The following is a 15,198-nucleotide window of genomic DNA, read 5'->3' on the forward strand; positions in this document are numbered from 1 at the left end:
AATCAGCTTGCGTCTGCCTAAGTGTTCGTGTAGCACTGGCTTATACCGCTAGTGAGGTGTTCTCGTGCACAGCGCGCAAAATCGTGCGCTTGCCGAGACAACACAATAGCAACCGCTCGAGCGCAATGCCGTCAGCGGAAGTGCGCCGTGCCGCAAAAAAGCGAGGAGAAAAAAATAAAGGCGGGGCCTGGGATGTATGCGTCACGCGGTTCTCGAGGTCCGGTATGGGAGAACGCAGGGAAAGAATTTCGCCTGCGCAGGCTGGACGGGGCAAGTGGAGAGAGTGTCTTGCTTCGCAGTGGAGCTCACCTCCTGAAATCATGGGTTCGCGGCACTGAAATATTTCTATCTCGGCTATTAACCAGCAGATTTGAAAACTTCTTGCAGCAGAACGCTCCCAAGAGGACAAGTAATGACTTCCAACGTATAACCGAAGTTTGCTGTGTGGCCTGGTGAGGCGCCCTATAAGAGATTTGGAAGAAGCAGCAAACGAATGGCTGATTTCTCTTTCATACTGGCTTGACTCTAACGAGCCTCAGTTAAATGATACTAAAACTAAAGACATTTTATTCAAGAGTAGTAATAAGCGCGAAGGTAACACCATTTCGGTTAAATTTAAAAATAATCACCTCGAGCGCGTCCCTTTGTTTAACTTTTTGGGTGTGCTTCATGAACACGTCAGTTGGACACCACAAGTAAGCAGAGTACATGACAGCATGTATAGGTCAATTTCTGTCTCCTTACGAATTTACATCTCTGGTAACAAACTGGCTGAGCTCCAGTTATACTATAGAGTAGTTCATTCTAATCTCAATTATCTCTTAATCTGGGGTACGACTTCAAGAACGAACCTTGAATTGTTATTAATTCTACCAAAGAATTCGCTGCATGGAAAATCTACGACCAACTGAGCATGCTGCTCCGATTTTACAGCGAAGCTGTATATGATTGGCTGACTCGTCAGCCCGTCCGTCTGTCAGTCCGTCCGTCTGTCAGTCGCATGTACGCCCAAAACTCCTGCGGCGCCACCCCATGCGCATGAGCGAAAAAAAAGCGATAACGAGAAGCCCGTGCTAAGCCATCACCACCTAGATAGCACGACGCCCGTTTACTCCGATCCATGACGTCACGCTACCTAACCCAAGATATCCACTCACAAGGTTGGCGTGATGAAAGAGGTGACGTCTAAATCAAAGTCCCCTACTCGGGGGCATTCCCATTACATTATATGGCAACTGGGCCAGGTAACATGACGTGATGGATTGGAGTGAAAGGGCCTTGTGAAATCTAGGTGGTGTTGCATTAGCCTCGCCAGTATATTGACGTCGTTGATCTCCGTCGCAGCCGAGCATGCGCGTCACTTTCTCTCCGGTTCCGAAATGGGTAGGCCGGGCGTCACACGTACTTCTGAGGAGTAGGCAGCCTGCGATCAGGAACGCCGCGAGCAGAACCGGTAACGAGCCCATCTACGCCGTTCAGATGCTGCTGCCCGGGAAAAAGAACAGGCTCGTGCAGCCAATCACACGCAGCAATTGTGAACCGAGGATAAGGTAGTCTCCCAAGCCGTCGTTTAATTAACTGTCGGGATTAAGCCAGTTATAAACATCGAGGCCACACGTCTCAGCTTCGCTGGTTATCCACCTGTACGGAGTGCTTGGGTGGTGATTTTTAACAAGCTTAAGTTACTGACTGTGAACCAACTTTACAACCTTAAACTCGCCCTATATATTCGCAAGGAAATTAGTAATGACGTGGGAAGTTATACGGCTCATTGCAGCCCTCCTGATGCTCCCTATGATCTCCGACACGAGCGATTTAGAATTCGTTTATTCAGAGCCATCGACGGAAATCAAACGTTATTCTACCGAATGTGTTTCTGTACAACAATAGTTATATCCATGAACTTATCGAACAATGTAGTTATAAACTCAGAATAAAGAAAACTGTTAAAATGCACTTAGTCTCTGTTACTGTTCATAAAATAAGATGAGTTAAAAAATACCTTTTATCGTCCTATTATCTTTGTACTTTGCTATATTCTCTAGAGGTTATACGCTGCTACAAATGGTTATGCTACATTCTGTATAGGGCTTGCATCACCTTGTTCTTTTTGTTGTGTCACCGGTTAGATCTATTTCTTTTTTCTTGCGTGTTTTTGTTCCTGAGATGAGTTATTGCTGTTGCATTCTTGTGTGATTCTGTGACATAATTTAAGGATGCCTGATGACGATGTTACTTCAGCATCTAACAATTTTTTGTCATGTTCCAATGTGAAACATCCATTGTTGTTTTTATGACTATTTTTCACCGCTTCTGAACAAATGTATGGGTGGAGAGACCTAGTGAGGCAGACTTGATCATCTTTTCGTACTTTCAAGCCAGGCAATGCCTGTCTCAATAAGCTGAAACTGAAACTACGTAAAAGCCTAGACAGCGAAGCAGTAGAGAGGTCATATGAGTTCGACAAATGCTGTGGCGGCTGTAGAGGCATATTTCGCATTTCGTGCATGCATGCAGACGGCAACTGCTAGGCGTCACGCTGAGATGCGCTGAGCTCGCGCGTGTAATTGTGGTCGCTAAATTGATGAAATGCGGGCTTTCGTACTTGCACGGCGACATTCTATAATCTACGAACGAAACCTTTATGCCTTTTTGTTCCCTGCGCCCATGTCTCTCTTGCTTTACGTTCATCTGCCTACAGGATAGCATTTCCTGACCCGCAATATACGGGCATATGTTATTAACGGGAAAATTGGAGATCCACGCAATCGTAGAGCGGGCAACAAAGGAAACCCATACGGGTTCCTCGAAAGAAATCTTATTTTGTTATAACGCAAGCTTGACAAGGACAACCACAACTCTGTTGTCCTTGTCAAGCTTGCGCTATAACAAAATAAGATATGCCGTATGAACAAGCCCGCATTGCTATCCTCCTCGAAAGAAAAAGCTTCGCACTTGAAGGAGAATTCGTCCTGGTGCGGGACGAATTTCAAGCTATATATGTCGATCATTTCGTTTTTTTTTAATCTGTACCACGACAGCTCTCTGAACTGCTCTCCTCATGTTTGAACTGCAGACAACCGGGAGACGCTTCAGCAAATATTTTCATGTGACGCTTCACTAAACCGTTTCTCTACTCGCCTCGATCAAAAGAACTGTATAATGTTTTGTCCGGCTGTTCGTTCTTGACTTGCGAGTCCGAATAAGGACATGCTTCTTCTCCATAAACACATACTTGAAAATGTGCACAATTTTTTTTATTGTGTTGAATAGACACATCCTGAAACCAGCAAACACTAACTTTCTTTGCAACTACACCATCTTAAAAGAGCGCGATGAGGGTAACGCCTCCTGCGGTGAAGCTGTAGCCACCGACAAGTCTATGGCTTGACAATACGTCACCCTTCGGACGTCCCTTGAGATGTCTTGATAGTTGAGACGTACTTGCGAGTTGAAGTGTCAGTTCGGGCACTCCTTTTTATTAAAGTGGTCGCTATATGTTCTATATACGTACCCTCTATCATCTGAAGGAAAACGATTTCCATAACCTCATTAATCAGCTTCCTGACCCCTACATACTCGTGGGTGATTTTAATGCCCACAACACGATGTGAGGAAAGTCGCGATGCGACACGAGCGATTGATTCATTGAAAATTTTTTTGTGACCTCTAGCGCCTGCCTGTACAATAAGAAGGATCCGACGTATTACAGTGTCCAACACAGCACGTATTCAGCGATGCATCTAGCAATCGGCTAACATTGTCTTCTGCCTCACTTGGTATGGAACGTCACCAATAAACTTTATGGAAGTGACCGTTTTGCTGTAACCTTAAATCAGATAACGCTGCACAAAAAATCTCCTCGTATTCCTTGATGGAAGTTAGCATCGGCGGACTGGGCGCATTTTAATGAATAAACTTATCCACCACAGATTTTATAAATAATCTTCATATAGATGATGCTGTTGTACATTTTATCGCTTTTGTTATTGATGCAGCCGAAACGTTTGCCCGCAAGCGAATGGTGGTTCACTTACAAGACGTGTGCCCTGGTGAAACGAAGACTGTACAGAGGCGCGAAAAAGGCAGAATAAGGCAGGGGCGTATTGCGCAGATCGCGAAATGCCGAAAACCAAATTCAATTTTAAAAAATGAAATCACAGGGAAGGCGGACACGACGCTAGGCAAAGTCAGAAAGCTGGGTGAGGTTCCTCTCGGGAATTAATTCATACACGCATGAGGCGAAAGTGTGAAATGGCTTAAGAAAGCAAAAAGGGCAACAAATCCATCTGTTGCCTCTAGTGAACGACCAAGGTATTCTTGCAAGACCAGGCAGACTCTCTTGGGGAGCATTTGAGCATGTGTCGAGCTCAGTCCGTTATTCTCAATCCATCCTTAAATACAAAAAACTAGAAGAACGTAAGCCAGTCGTACGTTTATGCAGGGAGAACGAACCGTATAACCGGTCTTTCAGTATTGTCGAGTTGAGATCTTGATCACATACAAGAGCTCTGCACCGGGACCTAACAGAGTCATGTATGACATGATCAAAAACTTACACACTGACACACAAGTTACACTACTCGCACTTTTCAACACTATTTGGGCTGGCGGATACCTTCCATCAACACTCCGCAGGGGCGTCTGCGTCAGCAGGCGTTTGGTGTGTTGCGACACCACGTACCCGAGCACACGAGGGTTGGCCCCTCCCGCGTGTAGCCGTGCGCGGCTTAGCTGTCTGGGAAAAGGGTGATCCTGGGTGTTGAGCCGATGCCGGGTGTTAGGACCTTTAAGTCCCCCGGCGGAGGCAACACACCTCTTTGGCCTCTGCATCGCATAGACGGCACCTCCAGACTGACCCACCTGGAGGTGGGTCAGTCTGGAGGTGCCGTCTTTCGTCTTTCTTCGTCTTTCTCTCCCAGTTTTCCATCTTCCCTATCTTCTCTTCACTTCTTATTGCTACCGAATTTCCTGGCGGCAAGGGTTAGCCAGGTGTGCCATATCTACCTTGATTACAACATATGTTGTTATAGTAACAATGTACAGTTGGCATGGCAGGGCTTGCTTCACAACAATCTCTTCCGTGTCCCCTCGTTGGGCTCGGTGGTGGGTGACTGGCATTGATACCGAAGAAACAATTCATTTCATGGGATCCACGTCACCCTTCCTACCTGATCGCCCTCCGAAAAGGAGGCGCACCGATGCAACGTTTTAATTCTTTCTCAAGAAACGAGACACATTCCCGAAGTATATGTAATTCACTGTGAAAACACTAACAAAAAAGCGACAAACATTTCTCTCTTCTTGGTGTCAGAATGCCTCACGGAGGTCATTGGAAGTGACTACAAAGCCACCAAGATGGCCAGTGGGGACCTTCTGATTGAAGTGAAAGACAAACCGCAGTACGAGAAACTAAGAAACCTGGTGGCATTTGGCGATAAAACCATATCTGTTAGTCCACATCGAACAATGAACACCATCAACGGTGTGGTCTCAGAAGACGACCTCAGGGATTTGACTGATGAGGAACTCCTGAATGGTTCGAAAGAAGAAAACGTTGTACATCTACAACGTATAAAAATCAGGCGCGACAACAAAGAACTACCAACCAAACACCTAATACTTACTTTTGGCTCTAGCACACTCCCGGATGCAATAGAAACAGGCTACCTCAAACTTCGTGTAAGACCTTACATTCCGAATCCTCGACGTTGCTACAAGTGTCAGAGGTTTGGTCATGCCTCTCAAAGCTGCCGAGGACGACTAACTTGTGCGAAATGTGCTACAAAAGACCACTCTGCTGACCATTGTACTGCTGAGGCCCACTGTGCGAACTGCGATGGCAACCACCCGGCATATTCCAGATCTTGCGCAGCCTGAAAGAAAGAAAAAGAGATCATTACTATCAAAGCCAAAGAGAGTGTCAGTTTCCGGGAAGCACGCAACGTATTTCACCTTCATTTGCAAGGAAAACGTTGTTTAATGAAGTGGTGCAACAGGAGGCAGCACCGCGACGGACCCTGGCGGCCGCCCAAGGCACGCGCGGCCTACTGAGGCGATCACCACCCGCCCCCACGGTAGGAGCAGCTGAAGCTGCCCTGCCCTCCTTGAAATCGGTCACACCGGAGACCTGTACTAGCGCTATAGCATAACCCTTCGCAGCGCAGAGGCTAAGGAGGATCCATCACCCTCCAGGCACGTGAGGCCACAGCCTTCGTCCCACGAGGCGAAGGCAACGCGACGTACACATCGCTCGTTAGAGCAATTGCCCAGCGCTTCGCAAGAAGCTATGGACACTACCCCAAGCAAACTGGTGCAGCAACCACCTAAGGAGCGGCGAAATTCTTCGGACCACTCCAGAAAAGACAAAACCAAAATTACAGGGCCACAAACGACTCTGTAGGCTAAACACATTCTTTTTATACGCACAGCACCAAATTAACTTCATTATGGACGCGCTGATTATGCAGCAGAACGTCAGAGGTCTCCTCAGAAACCTTGATGATGCTCAAGAACTTCTCTGCAAACTCACTCCAAAAGTGCTGTGTGTACAGGAAACCCACCTTAAATCTAAACACACTAACTTTCTTCGTCATTATGTTATTTTTAGGTAAAGATCGTGATGACGCCATCGCATCATCTGGCGGTGTTGCCATTATACTTAACAAAGGTATAGCGTGTCAACATCTACAACTACAAACGCCCCTGGAGGCAGTGGCCCTTCGAGCCATACTTCTAAACAAACTTACTACCGTCTGCTCTCTGTGCATACCCCCGCATTATCAGCTCCATAAACATGAATTCCAAACATTAATAGATCAATTACCCCAACCCAATTTGGTTCTAGGAGATTTAGAGAGAGAGAGAGAGAGAGAGAGAAAATAATGCAGAGAAAGGCAGGGAGGTTAACCAGAGGTAGTTCCGGTTGGCTACCCTGCGCAGGGGGAAGGGTTAAGAGGGATAAAAAGAGAAACAAAGTAGAATGGGGAGATAGAAAGAAAGGGAGACAAGCACGAACAAAGCGCGTACACTACAGAGCAGTAGGCGGCGGCATTCTTAGAGTCTCTCGTGAAGCCCCGTGGACCGCAAGAACCTTACTAGCGCGAGTACGGCCATCAACGCGGATGTTCTTTCGGAGCATTGGCCTGAAGCTTTTAATTCTGAAAGTGGACGATTGTCCAACTGGTCCAGTACTCTGCACATCACTTGTCTCTCAGCACTGTATCGCGGGCAGACACAGATAATGTGTGCGAGCGTCTCGTCGATGTTACATGTGTCGCACGTGGGGCTGTTGGCCATTCCTATGAGGAAAGCATAGGCGTTTGTAAAGGCAACGCCTAGCCACAGACGGTAGAGCATAGTCTGTTCACGTCGGGGTAATCCAGGCGGGAGGTGCATCCGTATGTCCGGAGACAACGAACGCAACCGACACATTGTGAAAACATTCGAGTCCCACAGGGGCAAAGTACACTCAGAAAAGGCACACAGGCACACAGGCACACAGAAGCCTATGGGGTGACTCTCACTGCGATGTGCGAGGTCGACTGATTGAGCAGTTTCTCTTTTCTTCTGGCGCATGTCTTTTGAATAGCAAGGTACCTACCGATTATAATATTGCACATAAAACCTATTCCTCTATAGACCTCAGTATTGCATCTCTGACCCTCTTACCTGATCTTAAGTGGAATATTATTAGAAATCCGTATGGGAGCGACCATTTCCCGATGGTTCTGTGTACACCGAAGGTGAATTAAGGTCCCCCACAGTTTCCTCGGTGGAAAACTGATTCAGCCGACTGGGAACATTTCCGAAAAATTACTCTCATCTCGTGTGCTGACATTTCTGCTCTAAGCCTGGATGCTGCAGTTGAATACTTCACAGTTTTTCTGATTGATGCCGCGACGAAATGTATCCTAGAAACAAAGGGATCATCTAACAAGCGCCGTGTTCCGTGGTGGAACGAGGAATGTCGTAATGCGCGTAAAAAGCAGCACAAAGCATGTGGTTTACTCCGCGATTCTCCCACACCAGAAAACCTGCTTAATTTCAAGCATATGAAATCTCAGGGTAGGAGAATACGCCGACAAGCTAGAAGAGAGAGTTGACAAAAATGTATATCGGGAATTAACTCTCACAGAGACGAGACAAAGGTTTGGAAAAAGAGTGAACAGAATATAGGTTCGACAACCTTACTCGCTACCCTTAATAAATACTCAGGGAGATAGTATGGAAGACCAGGCGAACTTTCTATGCGCACATTTTGAACGCATATTCAGTTCGTTGCACTACTCTGACACGTTTCAAAGACACAAAACACGAATAGAACGGCAGCCATTAGAACGAAAAAGTGCAAAAGGTGACGTATACAATGGACCATTTTGCATAGCAGAGCTTCAAGCAGCACCAAACGGCTGCAACAAATCTACCCCAGGTTCTGACCGCATAATATATGAAATGTTAAAGCACTTGCCATCTGAAACACACAAAAAAAACTTATTTTTCGTTACAATAATATATGGTCCTCTGGCCAGATTCCCTCAGCCTGGAAAGAGGCCATTATAATTCCCATTCTGAAACAGGGTGAGGACCCTTTCTTGGCATACAGTTATAGGTCCATAGCGTTGAAAGCTGCCTATGCAAACTCTTCGAAAAGATGGTGAACAAACGCTTGCTCCATTATCTTGAAACCAACAAAATATTAGACCCCATGCCAATGCGGTTTCAGGGAAGGTAGATCGACGACAGACCAGCTTCTACGCATGGAAATGTACGTCCGGGAAGCCTTTATCCGCAAATAGCTTGTCGTATCTGTATTCCTTGATATGAAAAAGGCGTATGATGCTACGTGGCACTTTGGGATCCTTCGGTATCTTTCTGGAGTGGGTATACGTGGCAACTTGCTGAACATTATTGAGAGCTACCTGTCTGACAGAACGTTTCGTGTTAGAGTTGGCAATGTGCACTATCGGTCATTCCTACAGGAGACAGATGTACCGCAGGGTGGAGTGCTGAGCTGTACGCTCTTTATTGTGAAAATGAACTCCTTACATACCATCATACCTCGCACGCTCTTTTACTCGGTTTATGTAGACGATGTACAGATAGCTGTTAGGTCGTGCAATCTTAGCATCTGCGAGAGACAGCTACAGCTTGGCCTAAACAAACTCTCAAAGTGGTCTGAAGAAGATGGTTTTACATTTAACCCTCAAAAAGCATATGTGTTCTTTTCTCAAGCAAGAGAAGTGTATCACCAGAACCAGCTATTCAATTTAATTGAGAACGACTATCGGTCAGCCTTGAAAACAAATTTTTAGGTATTATCTTGGACACAAAATTTAATTTCATTCTCCACTTGAAATATCTTAAAGCGAAGTGCCTGAAGACAATGAACCTGCTGAAGCTACTTTCTCGAACAACTGGGGCAGTGACAGGAGGTGTTTGCTTATCCTATATAAGAGCTTTGTACGATGACGCCTCGACTACGGAGCCGTGGTCTACCAATTCGCATCGGATAGTGCTCTCAGAATTCTCGACGCAGTCCACAATCTAGGTATACGGCTGGCAATAGGGGCATTTAGGAAAAGTCCTGTGGAAAGTCTGTATGTCTAGGCGAACGAATGGTCCTTACATCTGCGCAGAACAAATCTAAGCTTCTCCTACTTTTTAAAATGTAAATCGAATAACGGGCATCCCTGTCACTCAACTGTACTTGACTTGTCTTCTGCAAGACTTCACCGTAACCGCCCATCTGTACGAGCTCCTCTGTCTGTTCGCTTAGAACAACTGGCTCATGAAGCCGGTATTCCACATCGAGAAACAGTCCTAATGACTCCCACTAACATTGCACCACCTTGGGAATGGCAGAATATCCAGTGTGATATGTCTTTCGGCGCATTAACAAAACATGCGCCTGAGGTATACATACATTCTCATTTCCGTGAACTCCAGGCCAAGTACTCCTGCGCGGAGTTTTATACAGACGTTTCAAAGTATACTCATGGTGTAGCTTATGCAGCTCTCGGACCGTCATTTTCAACGTCCGGTACATTAAATCCAAACACCAGTATTTTCACAGCGGAGGCATACGCGATCCTCTCTGCTGTGAAACACATAAAACAAACAATCATAATAAAGGCTGTCATATTCACAGATTCATTAAGCGTTGTTAGTGGCATATCTAGTCTACGAAAACACAAGAACCCTATCCTTCATGAAGTCTAGAACCTCCTATGCTCAGCATACATGTCGAGCCAAATAATTGTTCTTTGTTGGGTCCCTGGACATAGAGGCCTAGAGGGCAACATAGCTGCTGACGAAAGGGATACATCTTTAACTTTTTGTGATGCAAACATCAATATACCTGTACCCTACACATACCTTAAGCCATTTTTTACAATATAAACTACGGAAATATTGGCGAAGGCAATGGGACACTTAGGTATCCAACAAACTGCACCTAATCAAACCAAAGATAGGGAACTGGATCTCTGAGAAAACAAGACACCAGGAAGTACTGCTCTGTAGATTAAGAATTGGGCACACCTATAGCACTCACTCGTATATTCTAACTGTAACTAACCCTCCGGCATGCACTAGGTGTGGCAGTAGACTTAGTCATTTATGTTCTCGTTCAGTGCCCATTATTAGAAAAGGAGAGAAGAAAGTTTTTCCCTTTCTTATGTCGTCATAATGTGCCTTCACACCCAGCCTTCTTTTTAGGCAATTACCCTCTACTTAATTTTAAATTAGTACTAAAGTTTTTAGAAGAAACGAATACCATAGAAAATATTTGGCCAGGCTATTTGTAGCACAGCCTTTGCCTAGAGGCTGGAGCTGCAATGAAATCACTTACAGAGCACATGCCTCGCAGCCCTTGCCTTGAAGGGCTCCGGAGAGGCACTGGTGCTGCTATAAATTAACACGGTTTAGTATCTAATCCTTCACAACGTACTTTTAGAACCATAGGACTCACTTCTCATTGACAATACTTTAATGGATACATATTTTACACCATTAACAGCAAATATTTTAGGCCAATATATACAGCCACTCGATTTCCACCATCTTCAACTATCCTCATTGACATTCATCACCAATTGTCATGGCGCTCTTTGGCCATTTCTGGCCCTTGCGCCAAAAAACAATAACCATCAATCAAATACCTTCCGTCAACATGGAAAGAAGCGATTGGGGTCCCTGTTTTGAAGCAGGGTAACGACCCTTATTAGGCGGCAAGTTATCGCCCGATAGCTCTTACAAGTTGCCTGTGTAAGTTTTTTTGAAAAAATGATTAATTGTAGACTCATACATTTTCTTGAACACTATGCTTGATTCCTATCCGTGTGACTTCAGAGAAGAACGGTGCACAACTGATCATCTTGTGTGCACTGAAGGATATATCCGCGATGCATATGTATATAAACAGTTTTTCTTACCGTTACTCTATTTTCTCTGCTACTCTTTATGTCCCTTTCCCCTCACCAGTACAGCCCTGTGGAGGTGTCCTCGCACGAGGGGCAGTAACAGCGCTCTACTTATCTGTTCATTTTCTCTTTTAAAACAACTCTCTCTCTCTTACCGATATTCCTCGATATAGAAAAGGCGTATGACACAACGTGGCCTCACGGGATCTTGCGAGACTGGTAGGGAATGGGCATTCGTGGAAATATGCTAAGCATAATAGAAAGCTATTTGTCGAATCGTACCTTCCGCGTAAGAATCGGCATCGTATTCTTGCGACCTTTTATACAGGAAACTGGTGTGTCCCCGGGAGGTGTGCTCAGCTGTACGTTCTTTATCGTGAAGATGAACACGCTTCGTGCTTCATTACCACCAATCATTTTTTTATTCCGTCTACGTGGACGACATTGAAATAGGCTTCAAATTCGGTAACCTCGCAATATTCGAGAGAGAGGTAGAGCGGGGCTTGAGCAAGGTGTCCAAGTACGCAGACAAAAATGGATATAAAATCAACCCCCACAAAAGTTACTCTTTTATTCTGTTCTCACAAGAAAGAAAGGCCTGGTTCCAGATTCTTCTACAGAGCTGTGTGGACAACAAATGCCTCTCAACAAAGCGCACTAGTTTCTAGGTATTATACATCACTCCAGGCTTACTTTCATTCCACACATAAAATATCTTAAAGCAAAATGTCTAAAAACGATGAAGTTACTGAAAAGTCTAGCCCGCACAACATGGGGTAGCGACAGGAAGTGTTCGATGAATCTTTATAAGAGCCTAATTCGATCACGATTAGACTATGGTGCTGTCGTATATAACTCTAAAGATTCTAGCGCTAAAGATTCTATATCCTGCCCACAATTTAGGTATCCGCTTGGCCACTGGCACTCTTAGAATAAGCCCTATTGAAAGCTGATACGTCGAATCAAATGAGTGGTCCCTCCATCTACAGGGAACGTACATCATTCTCACATATTTCCTCAAAATGCACTCTAACTATGAACATCCAACTTTTAACGCCATTAACTGCATGACATGCGCTACACTTTTCCGTAGCCGTGCCTCTGTAAGGCAGCCTTTCTCGGTGCGGGTGAGGTAGCCTAGCGATGAAATGCATGTCTCACTCCTCAAACATCGATCAATTCATCCAACCAAACTGCTACCTCTTTGGGCGCGGCAGGTATTAGAACGGCGGATATCCTTTTTAGAAGTTACAAAGCACGCTGGAGAGCATGCCTCGAGGTCGCTGCTCATGCCTGTTGAAGCACGTGTCTAAGCACACCATATTGAGAAAGCCGCAGCGTGAACTACAGTTGCTCGCGTGCAGAAAGCACGCTTGGGCGTGTATAGTCACCGGCCACGGGATGAGTTTGGACCGGTAGCACTTTCATGCGGTGGCGCCACGAGTGTAATGGCATGTGACGGCCGGGCCAGACTCAGCAGGCGCTGCCACCAGCTACGTTGATTTAATATGTCCCGTTGTTTTTTATGTTTTGCGTTGCCAAAACGTCACTTGAAACCAAACCTGATGAAATCTGTGCTTTTGGGTGCACAAACAGGTACCGAAACAAGACTGAAGCTGGTTAGGCCTTTCACTTCAGTCATTTTTCATCGCGGCCTCGCCAGATGAAGCGACGTAAAGACTGGATACGCGCGGTCTGTTGGCAACAGTACGTACAGTGCTCAGCAATTGAGACGCGATACTCGAAGCACATGGTCGCTGGCGCTTTTTGCACCGACTCTATGCGCTCAGGACACCAAGCTGATACATCGTGGTACACAGTGAGAGCGAGACAGTGGCAGCCACGCGCTTCGAATATTGCGTTTCAATCGCTGAGCACTGTACATTTCCGATGCTGCTTTGCCATGATCTAGTAGTTCTATCATTAACAAAGAAGCCCTTCATACGCAAGAGCTTCGTGTCCCATGGGAATTGCCTGTCTTCTCCGCAGCTGTAACAGCTCCGTAGCTTATGCTAGGCGAACACACCAATTTTTAGTCGCCATTTTGCCGTTTTATCCGTGCATCAGTCTTCCTTTTAGGGTATATTTTCCTTCCTCGCGTTTCCCAAATCTAGGCCGCTATTTTGTAGCGATGCCTTATGCCTTATTCTATGCTATTCTTATCATCCACCACACACGGCGGCCTGATCCCGTTGATAGTGGGGGCAGACCGTCGCTCTGACCACTGGCTTAGCGCAAAAAGCCTGAAAAAGCATAGAATCGGAAAAGGCATCGCTACAAAATACCGGCCGTAGTTGCATCCGGAACATGACTGCTGTGTATCGACGGCGAACGCAAATGCACCGGCGCGTTCACACTTGCCGGCACCGGCGGCTCTCGTCGCGCTAAGCTGTGTGAAATGAAACATGGTTGAAGATTGGGCTAGTTTGTGAGAGAGTAAGAATGACAAAGCATTGCAAAGATAAAAGTAATTGCAACGGACAGAGAACGGAAACTTGCCGACACATGTGCCATCGGTGAAGCAGCTCACGAAACAAAAACAAAGGAGATGTACGCTTCCCTTTTTTGTCCACAATTTTAGAGCGCAGCTCCTATGCGCCTGTTTGTGCGCTGACCGTCGGCATCGGCGTAGCCGAGTGAACAAGCACAGTGAAGAATAAAAGAGCGAGCGCGCTGCGCAGCGGGGCATGGAAGACGGCTATAGCGAAGAAAGTGCGAGAAAGAAAGCGGAGGAGGGTACAGCGGAACCAAGAGGCGGAAAGCGGAGGAGGACGGCACATGGTGAAAGCGCGAGAAGAAAAGCGTAGTGCAGCGCCGGGCCATCTCTGCGGCGATGGCCGCTACGAGATAGATGGCTCCAGAGTAGTGCGTCGTCGTCTGTTGACCGATGACATTCGAAGAGCGCGTTGACAAATACCATTTCTGGAAACAAAGCGCTTCATGAGTGGAGTTCTGTCTGTGGCGGCTACTACCCCCGTCCCTCTCTCACGCACTGCCTCTTGTGATCTCCCGATTATCGAGGCAGTTGTGCTACACCTTGTTCCGTTTGCAATGGGCCGCACGAGACAGATAGCCCGCACCAGCTAATACATCGCGAGATGAAAACACGCATAAATTTCGCGTTAGGGAGTATCGTAAACGTCGGCGAAACTCCAGAAAGAAACGATACAACCTGGGGCGAAACCGAAGACCGTACAATGTCTCGCAGCATGTTCGCAGCGTTCTGCTACGAGGTAAGGACTGGGCAATGAGAGCCGACCCCGAAGGCGGGGGAGCAGTTTAATGCAGTGTCCCAAAGCGTTAGCTGCCACAAGGCGAGAATGGGACGCACTGACACGCTCCTGTTCGTGACGCAAGGAAGAAAGTCATTAGTCCAATACCCGCGGACACCTTTCTGTGGCAATGAAGGAAAAGCTACGGGCGCGTGGCTGCTGCAGATGTGTTACGGCACCAGGTAGTCCGGCAGCGTTCCCAGTGCTTTTAGTTGCTCGGAACAGACGCTGAATCAACGCAGCTCCCACGTGCCACGGCTTCGCGTTTGCCCAGATGCGGAAGAGAAACGCCACAAAATAAGTAAACTTTTACACTCGGAGGTATGTGCTGTCTTATTTAACTGTTACTAATAAGTTGCTTATGTTTTCTCTTCCCCAGCCTAAACTAACGTGGATTAAAACACCTGACTCGTTTTAGAAGCGCTGTCACTTGTGCGCGCTTTGCCTCCGTAGCTTTCCGTTCATTGCCACAGAAGGCTATCCGCGAGTACAGTGGCCCAATC

The sequence above is a fragment of the Dermacentor albipictus genome, chromosome 5 (assembly GCF_038994185.2).
Source record: "Dermacentor albipictus isolate Rhodes 1998 colony chromosome 5, USDA_Dalb.pri_finalv2, whole genome shotgun sequence".
NCBI classification, from domain to species: Eukaryota; Metazoa; Arthropoda; class Arachnida; order Ixodida; family Ixodidae; genus Dermacentor; species Dermacentor albipictus.